This window comes from Manis javanica, chromosome 7 (genome assembly GCF_040802235.1).
Source record: "Manis javanica isolate MJ-LG chromosome 7, MJ_LKY, whole genome shotgun sequence".
NCBI classification, from domain to species: Eukaryota; Metazoa; Chordata; class Mammalia; order Pholidota; family Manidae; genus Manis; species Manis javanica.
In genome coordinates, this window is record NC_133162.1 from 73,403,798 (window position 1) to 73,417,998 (window position 14,201).

General features: G+C 39.0%; 1 pseudogene; it reads right to left on the reverse strand.

Moving 5' to 3' along the window:
* Positions 1-5,154: 5,154 nt before the first annotated feature.
* Positions 5,155-14,084, reverse strand: LOC140850420 (small ribosomal subunit protein eS24 pseudogene; annotated as a pseudogene).
* Positions 14,085-14,201: the final 117 nt, after the last annotated feature.

Genomic DNA, 14,201 nt, shown 5'->3' on the forward strand with positions numbered 1-14,201 from the left:
CAAATAGGGACAGTTTGACTTCTTCTTTACCAATCTGGATGACTTTTATTTCTTTGTGTGGTCTGATTGCTGTGGCTAGGACCTCCAGTACTGTGTTGAATTACAGTGGAGAGAGTGGGCATCCGTCTTGTTCCTGATCTTAGGTGTAAAGCTTTCAGCTTCTCGCTGTTAAGCATGATGTTGGCTGTGGGTTTGTCATATATGGCCTTTATTATGTTAAGGTACTTGCCTGCTATACCCAGTTTGTTGAGAATTTTTGTTATGAATGGATGTTGCTTTTTGTTGAATGCTTTTTCAACATCTATGGAGATGATCATGTGGTTTTTGTCCTTTTTTTTTTTTTTGATGTGGTGGATGATGATGATGGATTTTCGAATGTTGTCCCATCCTTGCATCCCTGAGATGCATACCTCTTGATCATGGTGTATGATCCTCTTGATGTGTTTTTGATTTCGGTTTGCTAATATTTTGTGGAGTATTTTTGCATCTATGTTCATCAGGGATATTGGTCTGTAATTTTCTCTTTTGGTGGGGTCTTTGCCTGGTTTTGGTATTAGAGTGATGCTGGCTTCATTGAATGAGTTTGGGAGTATTCTTTCCTCTTCTATTTTTTGGAAAACTTTAAGGAGAATGGGTATTATGTCATTTCTATATGTCTGATAAAATTCAGCAGTGAATCCATCTGGCCTGGGGGTTTTGTTCTTGGGTAGTTTTTTGATTAGTGGTTCAGTTTCGTTGCTGGTAATTAGTCTGTTTAGATTTCCTGTTTCTTCCTTGGTCAGTGTTGGAAGGTTGTATTTTTCTAGGAAGTTGTCTATTTCTTCTAGGTTTTCCAGCCTTCTCAGGATTTGTATAAGAACTTGTATGAAATTGTCTGGCATATTGTACCTCTGGCTTAAGTGCCATTTTAGAGAACTTTACCAATGTGTGTGGATCAGAATCTTTCTGGCCCTTAATGCTGCCCCAGCAAAGCCCTTCTGAACATTGCCTATTGGGAGGGGGACATGGCTGATATGGAGCCAGAGCAGTGTCACCAGGCTTGCTTGCAACTGTCATACTTGACAAGTTCTAAGAGATAAAGATTCATTTGCACGATGTTGTTGGGGCTGCAAAGCCCCCTCCATTCACCTTTGAAAGCCTGCAAGAAAAGCAGTACAGGCTTTGCTACCCAACTTTTTCCACAAGGTGAGTGCAGTTCAGGGAGTTTCTACACATCTCCTGGGCCACACAGCAAATGAGTGTTAGTGAAGAACCTTAAGCTATGTCTTCAGCTTTTCAGTGGGCTGTTCTCAAACTTTGGTTTTCATTGGCATCACTTGGGGAACTTGGTAAAAATGCAGAGCCCCTGTTGCATCCAGTGGTAGTGATCCCAGGCCTGTGTGGGCTTTGGTAGATTGCTGGGGACTCTGTTGGAAAGCCAGCTTTAAGAGGCATCTCTTTAGACTCTGCCTGCAGCCTTGTCTGTTGGCACCCACAGACAGTCTGCATGAAGGTAGTCATGTCAGAGAAGTTATGTCAACAAGCACAAGACTTCCCTTCCCATGTGTCCTGGGAGATGACAAGGATTTTCAAGATAGGGAAGATAGTACAGGAAGGGCTGTGTATGCCATGGAAGGGCTTGTTCAAGGCATGTATTGTGAGAGCATGGTAAGCAGAATAGGTTTCCAGGAGTCTGTAAGGAAGGAAAAACCAAGAAAAGATCATAGAAAGCTGAAATGGGGCCTGACCACAAAGATCCTGGAGTATTGGTATAAGGATCTGAGCTATGTCTGTACCCTGAGGAGTACAGGTGATTGGCTATGTGACCACAGTGCTAAGACTGAGCTTGGTTAAGAAAATAGTTTTTATTTCATGTTAAGACATTGATGACACTGAAGTGGGTGACTTAACTTTCTGTTCTCCCTTTTCATTTTGGCCTCAGATTGAAAAGCTGGACACAGCAAAGAGAGAAACAATGGCCTCCTGGGACCAGAATCAGGCCCCTAGACAACAAGAGCCTGTTCTCAAGGGCTTTGATGAAAAGCTTACTGTCCCTAGTAATCCTAGGGAGACAGAACAGCAGGGGCAGATTATGCGGGCCTATCTGTCCACATTCCAGGTTCAATAGCAGCCCCAGAGCCAGAAGTCTAGCCAGAGAAGACAGCGGGAGAAAATTCTTCTTTGGAATTCTTTCAGCTGTCTGTATCATCAGCTTTCTGTTTCCTTCCCCAGATTAAGGAAGTTTTCAGCCATTATTTCTTCAAATAAAATTTCTGCTCCTTTCTGTCTTCTCTTTATGGAATCCCTATAATGTAAATATTGGTCCACTTGATATTGTTTCTTAATCTATCTGCACTCTTTTTCATTTTTTTTCTATTTCTTGCCCACTTTTTCTCTCTTTGTTGAAAATCTCACTGCATTTTCTCCTGAGCTTGGTGAGTATCTTTATAACCATTATTTTGAAATCTTTATCAGGTAAATCACTTGTTTTTATTTCATGAAGGTCTTTTTCTGAGATTTTATCTTGTGTTTTCATTTGGAACATTTTCCTCTGTTTCTTCATTTTCCTTGACTTTCTGTGTTGGTTTCAATGCATTGGATAAAACAGACACCTCCTCCAGTATTGAGGATGTGGCCTTGTATGGGAGATGTACCTTATCACTTAACCTTGTCCTACATCTTGGTTGTCTTTCAAACCTTTGTGATTGTCCAAGCATCTTCTTTATTTTTAGGGGCTCCCAGTAGTTAAGGGTGTGCCAAAATCTGTCAGTGTCCCAAAGGGTAGGATCCTATCAGCACTCAAATGCAGGCTAATTGGAAGCCAGACCCTCTGGCATCTGCTTTTAAAGTATGCAAATATATCTCTTCCAGGGGAAGACTGGTAGATGGCATTTCTGTCAGCTCCCTCTGCACTGAGCCCTGAGGTGACAGCCAGTTAAGGACTATTTCTTTGCTCCTGTCCCACTGAACCTGTGAACACCAGCCCCACTTGCCATGAGAGCCCTGCTATCAAGGGTTGTGTTCTCAGGGTGGCAGACATAAAAGCTGGGGTACCAGATGTGAACTTGGGCTCCTTTCTCAGAGACATTGATGACCTGGGCCAGGGCAGAGGGGGACACAGAGATGGTAACCACTGACTTCCCAAGTGTCTAGAGAGGACTGCAGTCAGCTCCTGTGTGTTTAATTAGAAGCCCGTCTCTCAGGCCACAGCTATGAAGATATGCAAATAGGCAGCTTTCACATAAGAACTGGGTATGCACTGTCTGCTGTCTCTGCACTGTCTGGGGTGGGGGTAGCTGGTTAAGAAATCTTTCTCTGTTTGTTATAGTCCTGTGGGACTTGGAAGCATAAGCCTCATAAGCCATGAGAACCAGGCAATCTAGAGGTGACTCCTGGGCTGCAGCCACAAAAACCAGGGTACCACGTGAGTGTACACACTCCTTTCTGGGAGATGCTCATGACTTGGAGTGAGGTAGAGGGAAACAGCATTCATTAGCTTGCATCCCTGGAGACTACCTCAGTAGGCCCCTAGCTGTCTGACAAATCAGAAGGCTGTCTCTGAGGCCGAGGTTCCAAGGAAGCAAACAGGCCTCTCACAGAAAGACTGGGGACAGTATTAGTTGGTTGCCTCTGCACTGGGTCCCAGGTTGGGTGAGTCCATGTGAGCCCTTTAAGAAGTGTCTATTGCCTATAGTTTGCTATAGCCATGTGGATACCCTGGACATAAGGTTTGTTGGCTTTCAAAGGTAGAAGTTTTGGGGGCTGATCTCTCAGGTGCGTGTCTTAAAAGTTGGGGTGCCAGATGTGCGGTTCAAACCCTTTGTTCCTCAGGGAGAAGCTTGGGGTTATGAATTTCCTCTGGATTGTGGGTATTGCACCAGGGGTGGGATTGACGGCAGGATATTATCTTAGCCTCCTCTACCTACTTTGATGTGGGTTTTTTCTTGTTCACCCAGTGTATAGGAGTCACTCAGCTAATTTTTACTTATTTATTTTCAGAGGGAATTGTCCCATGTGTAGCTGTAGATTTGGTGTGTCCACGGGAAGAGGGGAGCTCAGGTCCCTCCTGTGTTGCCATCTTGAGCTGGAATCCCAGTACTGATATCTCTCTAACCCATACAGTATAGAAGAAGCACTGGCAATGGTTCTGTTTAGGGTTTGCCTAGATTAATGTTAGGAGGGGAGAAGGGAAGGGGACTATCAGAAGCATCTGTAGGGATTTGTCACACATTGCATGACCCACCTCTTTCTCCTCATCTGTATCTTGCCCCTCAGCTTTCCGCAAGATGCAATGCTATTGACCATATTCCTGCTGCTGCTATCTCATCTCATGGCTTCCTTGGAGCCATATTCCATCTTTTTCTCTTTATAGCAGAGGCACATCTCTTCTGTCCCATAATGTTGCTGTTACACAGGATTCTGTTCTCCTCACACTCTTTTCTCTTGAAGAGTATCATTTACTACAACAGTTTCAATTATCATCTTTTTGTGATACTTTCAGATATGTACCCCTTTCCTAGATTTCTACCCCGAGCAAATCATCATCTAGACTTCTTTGAATGGATGGATGTCCCATAACCATCTACATACTCAATATGTCCAAACTGAAATCATCCACTCACCTACCACCTCACCATGCTCCTTGACCTGCATTCTCATTCTTAGTGATTTTTATCACCAAATACTCCCACAGCCAAGAAAAAAAATTCATGAACACCCAAGTTTCTTCTCTCAACATCTCTTTAAGGAGTTCATTTCTATCTTCATTGCCACTGTCAAACTATAGATCCAAGCTTTTGCGTCTGGTACATTGTGTCATTCTCCCCTATTGTTACCTTCTCCAGGCCTTCAGCCATATTGCTGCCAAAGTGAACTGTCTAAATGAGGTCTGCTGTCAGTGACCCCGCATAATTTATAGGGATAAAATTACTTCCTTGTGTGATACACAATGTTGTGTATGGATCCTCCCTATCCCAGACATAACTTACTTCTTCCCCACTTGTACACTATGCTCCATCCATTCTGAATACCCACCTCTGTTCACTTGACATGCTTTCCTTGGAAAAATTCTCTATGGAAAGTCCTTCTCATCCCCTTCCCTGATTTATTCAAACTCAAATAAGACATTATCTGAGAAACCCTGAGCCCCTAATTTTGATCAAAATGGTCCTTCACCTCTTTGTCATTTGAGTTTACTCACCAGCCTTCTACCCAATAAATGGTGGACACTATCAGTTTATCCACAGATGTGTCTTCAAGTTTTAAGCCTAATATAGAATGAGCAAATGGATGATTTAATGAAATAATGATTTAAAAGTGGGGAGAGAAATAAGGTGGTCTGGAAAGAACATGCCTGAGGAGGTGTCATTTGAGCAAAGATCTGTATAAAAACGGGGTGCAAAACTGTGAATCAGTCTGAGGGAAACAAGTGGTGTAAAGGCCTGAGATAGGGATGAACCAGGCTGTTCATGCAGTGGTAAGAAGGCTAGTGTGGTTGGAGTGGAAAGAGAGCAATAGTGCCAGATGAGTTTAGGGGGGGTAGGATCCAGAGGAAGACTGAAGAACTTGGAGGTTAGTGAGTGTCATCACAAGACATTGGAGGTTTTTTTTTTTTTTTTTGAGAGAGCATCTCTCATATTTATTGATCAAATGGTTGTTAACAACAATAAAATTCTGTATAGGGGACTCAATGCACAATCATTAATCAACCCCAAGCCTAATTCTCAACAGTCTCCAATCTTCTGAAGCATAATGAACAAGTTCTTACATGGTGAACAGTGCAAGGGCAGTCATATCACAGAAACTTTCGGTTTTGATCACACATCATGAACTATAAACAATCAAGTCAGATATGATTATTCATTTGATTTTTATACTTGATTTATATGTGAATCCCACATTTCTCCTGTATTTTTTTTTATAAAATGCTGAAGTGGTAGGTAGATGCAAGATAAAGGTAGAAAACATAATTTAGTGCTGTAAGAGGGCAAATGTAGATGATCAGGTCTGTGCGTATAGACTAAGTATTAATCCAAGCTAGACAAGGGCAACAAAACATCCACGGATGCAGAAGATTTCTCTCAAAACAGGGGGGGCTGAGGTTCTAAGCCTCATCTCTGTTGATCCCCAATTTCTCACCTGATGGCCCCCCTGTGACTGTGCCTGTCTTAGGTTGTTCCTCCCTTGAGGAATCTTACCTGTCTCTGGCTAACCAGCCATCTTCCGGGGCCATACAGGGAAATGTAAAGTTGGTAAGTGAGAGAGAAGCAATATTCTTTGAAAAGGTTGGCTTTTTATTTCTTTGCAGATTTATGCCCTGTGGCTTCTATGCCCAGCATTTGTCTTGAGGTATCTTTACCACTTGGAAGAATTATGATACTCAGTAATTTTCAATATGAGGCATGAGACATTGGAGGTTTTTTGAGAAGGGGAAAGATGTGATGAGACTCATGTGTTTTAAAAGATAACTGGCTGCTGTGTGGAGATTAGTCGTAGGGTAGAAAAATGGAATTAAGAGATGATTGCAATAAAGCCAGGTAAATAGTGATGGTGGCCTGACCAGCATGGTGCTGGTGGAGGTGGTGAGAATGGGCTAGATTTAGGATATATCTCGAAGGTAAAAATGCTAGGACTTGCTGAGTAACTGAATGTGTGACAGAAGGGAAAAGGATAAATAAAGAATGAGTCCTTGGTTTTAGCCTGAACAACTGAAAAAAGTGGTGTCATTACTCAGATGAGGAAGAGGAATGAAGGAGGTTTGGGTCTGGGGATACTAAGTCTGGAGTTTACTTGGGAGGACAGGGCAGGAAATATAAACTTAAAACTTAGTTCACAACATGTGTAGGAGCTCACTGAATAGGGAATCAGTATCTGTCCTGTCCCTTTCTCATACATGCAAAACCACAGGGTGTGAAGGAGCAGACCCAAACCTGGCCCAGGAAATAGTTTGTTCAAAGGAAAAGAGTGTAGACAACATGTTTTTCTAAAGATTAAGCTACACACACACACAGACACACACACACACACACACACTTTTGTGCAACAACCTGCTCCTTGAGAAACTGTGCCATACCCCCAGAAGTACATGCATATGTGGCATATTCCACTCTGTCCCCTGGTACACAGGTAGCATTTGCCCATTTACTGTTGACAAATATAATCTCTTGGATAACTGCTGGTGTGATGGGCATTGTTTTATAATGTATCTGTGATAGCTGTTGTTGATCCATTGTAAACATCTATGCTGCTTGCTGCATCACTGGAACATGATTAAAATAATTAATTTACTTTTGAGAATTTTTTATTGGTATTTTAACCCAAACATGTATTATGACTCATGAGCTCTTGATGTTCAGTATCCTGTGAACAGGTAACTTTAAGAAATACTAAGTTAATTGATGAGTTTCATAAGTATTAATCCTCTCAATTCTTACAGGAGATAGGGATGAAAACTGCATAGGAAAATGAGCTGATAACATTTGAAACTGTAATTAGTTCATGGAGCAACCTTAATTCATTCTATCTAGTTTCTGTTGTTCAAAATTTCCATAGTAATAAGACTAGAAGAAAATTAAGAAAACTAGGAAAAGGAGTTTATTGAGGAAAAGGACAAGTATCTCATCAGATTCCCCAAAGTGAGAACCTAGTGGTAGATGTTCAAGAGGAGGAAGCACCAAAGGACTTTCATAAATGGAGATTTTTAACTTTTGCAAAGTCCTGAGACTCATTCAGCCTCAGAACTTTGGGAAGAAAACGGATGTAAATGAGTCACAGTGTTTGGAGGAAAATAGGGATAAGTTGGTGGCCCAGGAAAACTCCCTGCAACTGTGTGGGGAGAATGATTCCTTGAGCTCAGAGAAACCCATGGTTAGCATTGTATGAGAGCAAAGAATATATAACCCTAATTTCCCACAGTAAAGCCAATACTGCCAATTGAGAGATCCGATGAAACAATAAAGCAGTGTTGAATATTCCAAAATGTTGTGCTCTAGTACCTAATATAATAGTCAAACTCATGGAAACAAAAAGTAGAATGGTGGTTGCCAGAGGCTGTGGGGGAGGAAATGAGGAGCTGCGGTTCAACATATATAAAGCTTCAGTATCTGTCCTGTCCCTTTCTCATACATGCAAAACCACAGGGTGTGAAGGAGCAGACCCAAACCTGGCCCAGGAAATAGTTTGTTCAAAGGAAAAGAGTGTAGACAACATGTTTTTCTAAAGATTAAGCTACACACACACACAGACACACACAAGATGAATAGCTTTAGAGCTCTTGTGTAACGTGCCCATCGTTAGCAATACTGTATTGCACACTGAAAATTTAAGAGTAGATCTCATGTTGTATTGTCACAATAAGAGAATGGTGTGCACTGGTGTGTGTATCCATATATGTGTGTTTCAATCAGTTTTATTGATTTATATTTATATACAATGTACAGTTTATTTACAGTTGTCTATTTTATGTAAATACTTAAAGTGAATGCAGTCATGTAACTGCCACCACAACGAAGAGAACATTTCCATCCCTCATGCCACTTTGAGGTCAATCACCTCTCTCCCATCCCTTAACAATAACTGAACTGCTTCCTCTCATAGATCGGCCTTTTCTAGATTTCCTATATATTATGTAGCATTTTGGTTTCTTTTTTTTCCCCCCATATAAAAGTTCTTAGTTTATTAATCCTCTCATAAAAATCCTCACAATAACCACAGATAAAGTCAGGCAGGATCTTCACTCCTTTTTGCCAGCACCAACATTGGACCTTTGCAGCCCCCCTGACTTACTTCACTGTTCTGGTGTTCCTTTTGTTGTTTCCTTGAGGTCTTTTTCTTCTCATACGGTCCATGTCTTGCCAGTCTAGTGTTTGGGATCATTTTTCTTTGCATAATCCAAACAATGGTAAGTCATGCCAAAGCCAACTGTCTTGTTGCCACCACCAAAATGGGTTCTGAATCCAAATCCAAATATGATGTCTGGTGTGGTCTTGTACATTTTGGCTACTTTTCCCCGAATTTCTTTCTTAGGTACTGTTGCCTTCCCAGGGTGAAGGACATCAATAATCATTGTTTCCACTGAAGTAGTCGATTGGTCATGAATTTCTTGATCTGGATAGTTACTGTGTCATTCATGATGGCAGTGGATCTTCAAGCAGGCAAGGAGGAAAAGAGACGGACTTCTTTCACTGAGCATGTTTTGTTATTCATCCCTGATGTTGTATCAGGACTTTGTTTCTTTTTATTGCTGAAAAATTATTCTATTGTATGGATATTCCATAATTGTTTACTCATTCACCTGCTGATGGACACATAGGTTGTTTCCATTATGGATATTATGCCTGCTATGGACATTCACATAAAGGCTTTGGTTGAACATGTATTTTGACTACTTTTTGGTAAACTCCTAGGAGTGGATTGCGAGGCTGTGTGATAGGTATCTCACTTAAGAAGAGCTCAATTGTTTTCCAAATGGCTATTTTGCATTTTTGCCAGCAACTTGCTCCATGTCCTTGCCAATACTTGGTACTGTTATGTCTTTTAAATTTAGCTGTTCTAGGTATGTAGTGGTATCTCATTGTGGTTTCAATGTGCACTTCTCTAGTGATGAGTGATATTGAGCATCCTTTCATGTGCTCACTAGCCATTTGCTTATCTTAATAAAATGCCCATTCAAATCTTCTACTTTTGAATCAGATTGTCTTTTTATTGAGTTGTAAGAGTTCTTTATCTATTTTGGCTACAAGTCTTCCTGTATCAGATATATGTTGTGCAAGTATATTCTCCCAGTTCATAAAACTGTTATTTTCTTCATATGAAGTTTCAAAGAGCAGAATTAAAAAAATTAAGTCCAGCTTACCAATTTTTTCTTTTATAGTTTGTTTTTCATGTTCTAACAGAAGATTTTCTTCTAGGTGCTTTGTATTTTGTGGTTACGTTTATTTACATTGTTCATTTTTTCCATACTGATATTTAATTGTTCCAGCATCATGTGTTGAAGACACGATTCTTTCTCCATTGAATTATCTTTATGTCTGTTGGAAAGCAACTGAAAATGTGGGTGGGCCTTATTGTACCAATTATCTGTACGTCTGCCCTAACTCCAATACCATACTATCTTGATTACTGTAGCTTTACATTAGCTTAGGAAAAATTTCTTGACTTCTTAATAATTGTTTTGACTTTTTAAGTTTTTGAGTTTTATAATGCATAAATATGGTGTATTTCTGTTTATTTAGGACTTTTCTCAGCATTGTTTTGTCATTTTAGGTGTATAGGCTATGTATATTTTGATAATTTATCCCTAAAAATATTTCATTTTTGATGCTACTGCAAATATTTAATTTCAACTTTTAATTGTTGCTAATACATTGCTCATTTCCTGACTTTTCCAAAATCACTTATTAGTTACAAAAACTGTAGATTCCTTATATTTTTCTACATAGACAATATTACAGCAAAGTTTTTGTCTTCTTTCAAATTCTGTATTCCTTTTTTTTTTGCTGTTTATTACTTTTTCAGAAGTATAAAAGATCCAGGAAATGACAGAGAACATTATAACAAGTACCTTAGCATTCACTACTGATTTAGCAAATTTTTTTCTTCAGATATCCTTTCAATGAAATGAACAGAATATGAGAGCTGACACCCAAGTTCCCTTGTTCCCCTCCTCAATCCTGTTCTTATGTTTTCCCCTTTTCTAGAGGCAAACATTAATGTGGCAACTTTTCAGTTCATGTTTAAATTTGTGTATGTATCCATATAGTATTGCTTTGTCTTTTATGCACAAATTATGTTGCAACCTGCATTTTTAATATTTTGATATGCCCTTGATATATATAGAACTGATTTATTTTAATTTTGAATAGTGTCCCACTGTCTCAGTGTCATAATTTTTAATCCAATCTTTTATCCATGACCATTTATTTTCAATTCTGTGAATTGCGTGTTCATATTCGTTGTATTTTTTATTGGGTGACTTGTCCTTTCATTTGTAGGATTTCCTCATATCATTTATATATTTATATATTAACTACATTTAGGTTACAGTCTGTGGCTTACTTTTTTTATTAAGGTATCATTGATATACACTCTTATGAAGGTTTCACAAGAAAAACAATGTGGTTATTACATTCACCTTTATTATCAAGCCCCCCTCCCCACCCCATTGCAGTCACTGTCCATCACTGTAGTAAGATGTCTGTGGCTTATCTTTTACTTTGATTTGTACCCTCATATATTGTACAGAATCTTTTTAATTCTGATGCAAATGTATCAATATTTTCTTAGGGCTTTCTAATTCTTTTCTACACTGAAGTTACAAAGATATCCTACTTTTTTCCCCCAAAAGGGTAAAGTTTTGCTTTTCATGTTTCGATTTTTAATCTATTAAGAATGTAATTTTTTATGGTATAGTGATCTACCTTAATTTTTTTTTCAAATGAAAAACCAAGTGTCCTAAAACCACTTTTGATGATCTGTGTATTAGTTTCCTAGGGCTGTTGTAACAAAGTACCACAAACTGGGTAGCTTAAAACAGTAGAAATTTATTCTTCTAGTTCTGGAGCCAGACGTCTGAAATCAAGATGCCAGCAGGGCCATGCTGTTTCTGATGGTTCTAGGAATCTGTTCTGTGCCTCTCTTAGCTTTTGGTAGTGGCTGTCCAACCTTGGTGTTCCCTAGCTTGCAGCTACTTAACTCGTCTGTCTTCACTGTCATGGGGTATCCTTCCTTCATGTGTCTGGGTCTATCTGTTCTCTTTAGAGCCGGCTTAGCCATGGCCTTTAGCTGTCCACTCTGTTCTGGTCCCCAGCCCCAGCCCGGTCACCTCAAACCCAGTGCAGGTTGATGCTTGGTGGATGCTGGGACTCATGGTGTCCCCCCTTCCCCAATCCCCCTCTTATGCCTTGTTGACTGGCTAGAACATCTGGGACAATGTTGACTACAAGTAGTGAGTAGATATCTTTGCTTTATTTCCAATCTTAGGAGGAAATACTCCTTATTTGACCATTAAGTATGATGTCAGATGTAGGTTCTTCCACAGGTGCCCAATATATTAATGACCCCTTTAATCCCTAATCAACTGATAATTTTTAATCATATCTGCTTAATTTTTTCAAATGCTGCTTCTACATTTTTAAAAGATATGGTTTTTCTTGTTTAGTATGTTAAAATGGAATACAGTGATTTTGAATGCTAAGGCAGCACTGCATTTCTAGGATAACTCAACTTGAGCATAATGTATTACCAGCTGTACAGATAGCGGTTTTAGTTTGCTCTTTTTAAAACTGATTTTTAGGATACCAGTTTATGATTTTCTTTTCTTATGTCTTTCTCTGGCTTTGGTATATGGGTAATGTTGATCATATAATGAGTTGGTAAGTAACCCTTCCTAGAAGGGTTTGTGTAGAATTGTTTCGTCTTCCTTAAAATTTTGATAGAATTCACTTGTGCCATCTGGGTCTGTGTCTTATTTATTTTTTTTGCAGGAAAGTTGTCAGCCACAAATACAACTAATTTAAAAGAGCTATTCAAATATTCTATTTTTTCTTGTGTGAGCTTTGGTAGTTTGTTTTTCAAGGACTTTTTACATTTCATCTAAGTTGTTGAATTTATTGACATGAAGTTGTTAAAGTTTCATACTGCTTTAGCTGCAAACCACAAATTCTGATATATTTATTCAGTTCAAAGTATTCCCAAATTTTCCTTGTTACTTCCTCATTAAGCCATGGCTCATTTTGGAGTGTGGTCTAATTTCCAAATATCTGTGAACTCTACAGATCTCAGTCATTTTTAATATAATTCAGTTCTGATGATAGAACCTATCTTTAATGATTTCCATTCTTTTAGTATTTAAAATGTATAGCCCATGGTATGTGCACTTTTAAAGAGTGTGTATTATGCTGCATTGGGTGTTCTATTAATGTCAAGTTAGTTGATTGTCATATATCTTTACTGATTTTCTAGCTGTTTTAAGTGTATTAGAGTAGAAGATAACTGCTTTACTGTCAGGAACCCAGATGTCAGAACACGGAAGTCTCTCCCTTGGAGCCATTCAAGTTCCACTAAGTAACTGTTTCTCACCGGAGGGTAAATCCCCGGTTGATAGTGCACAGAGATTGGGTAGGAGGGTATGTGCATATGGGATGAAGGTAATGTTCCATTTACAACTGGACGTTAATTTCACTGCTTTCCTTTCATGTCCCACTCCCATCCTTCACAGTATTAATCATTTCGGAGCCTGGAGCCAAAATGGTTCTTTCTTGTCCTTATCCTCATACACAAGCAGTATAAATGGTTGTTTCTGCTCTGATACAATAGCTATCCTTCTAACATCTTTCAAATTTTTATGGAGATCTCCTGTTTGCTGATGGTCTTTGCCTGTTTTCTTTGCTCAACAAAAGCATTTTTACTCCTTTCTTTGCTTGCCATTTTGCTTAACTGTCCAAACCCGACATTTCTGTAGCCCCTGCTGATCAGTTGCCCCATGCTCCCTTTCATTATCTAGGGTTCAGCCTTGCACTCCATGCTGTTATGACCTTTCTCATCAACGAAAGTACAATGAGAAAGGCCATGGGAACTGTGAAAGTGAACTTCCATATTTGTTTCTATCCCTAACTCTGGCTATCATGTTGGGGAATGGGGAAGGAGGAATTAAAAAGATTATAATTTGGAACTGTGATAAAAAGTAGTTATCACATATTTATCAGTGTTTTGTCCTTAAGGCATTAAACAATCCACACAGAAAGCAAATAGTATTCGTTGAGAAGGTAATAATTTTAAAAACTGTAAAAGCTTATCTCAAGTACTCAATAAATCTGTAACTTGGATTCTTTGCTAAATTAGTGATCAAATTATCAACCTATTATAATTGATGATCACTGAGAATATTCAAAGGTCTTTGTTCAAGTTAAATGGTAAAGTATCAAGTCTAGGGTAACACTTGAACTCTGAAAAGAAACGATTTTTCCACAACCCTGAAATATGTCAATTTTTTTTTCATTTTCACAGTCTAGGCTTCTTGAGATCATGAAATCTGACATACTCCCTATTTTTCTTTCTACATTTTTGTGCATTAGTCCCTCTTTTTCTAATTTATTATTTTCACCAAACTCCATTCCCATATCAGGGAAATGATTCCCAAAGACTGATTACTTTCAACTGTTAAAGAATGTAACACTTAAAAGAGAACTGTAAAAGCTAAACATAATAAAAAACATTGATAACAT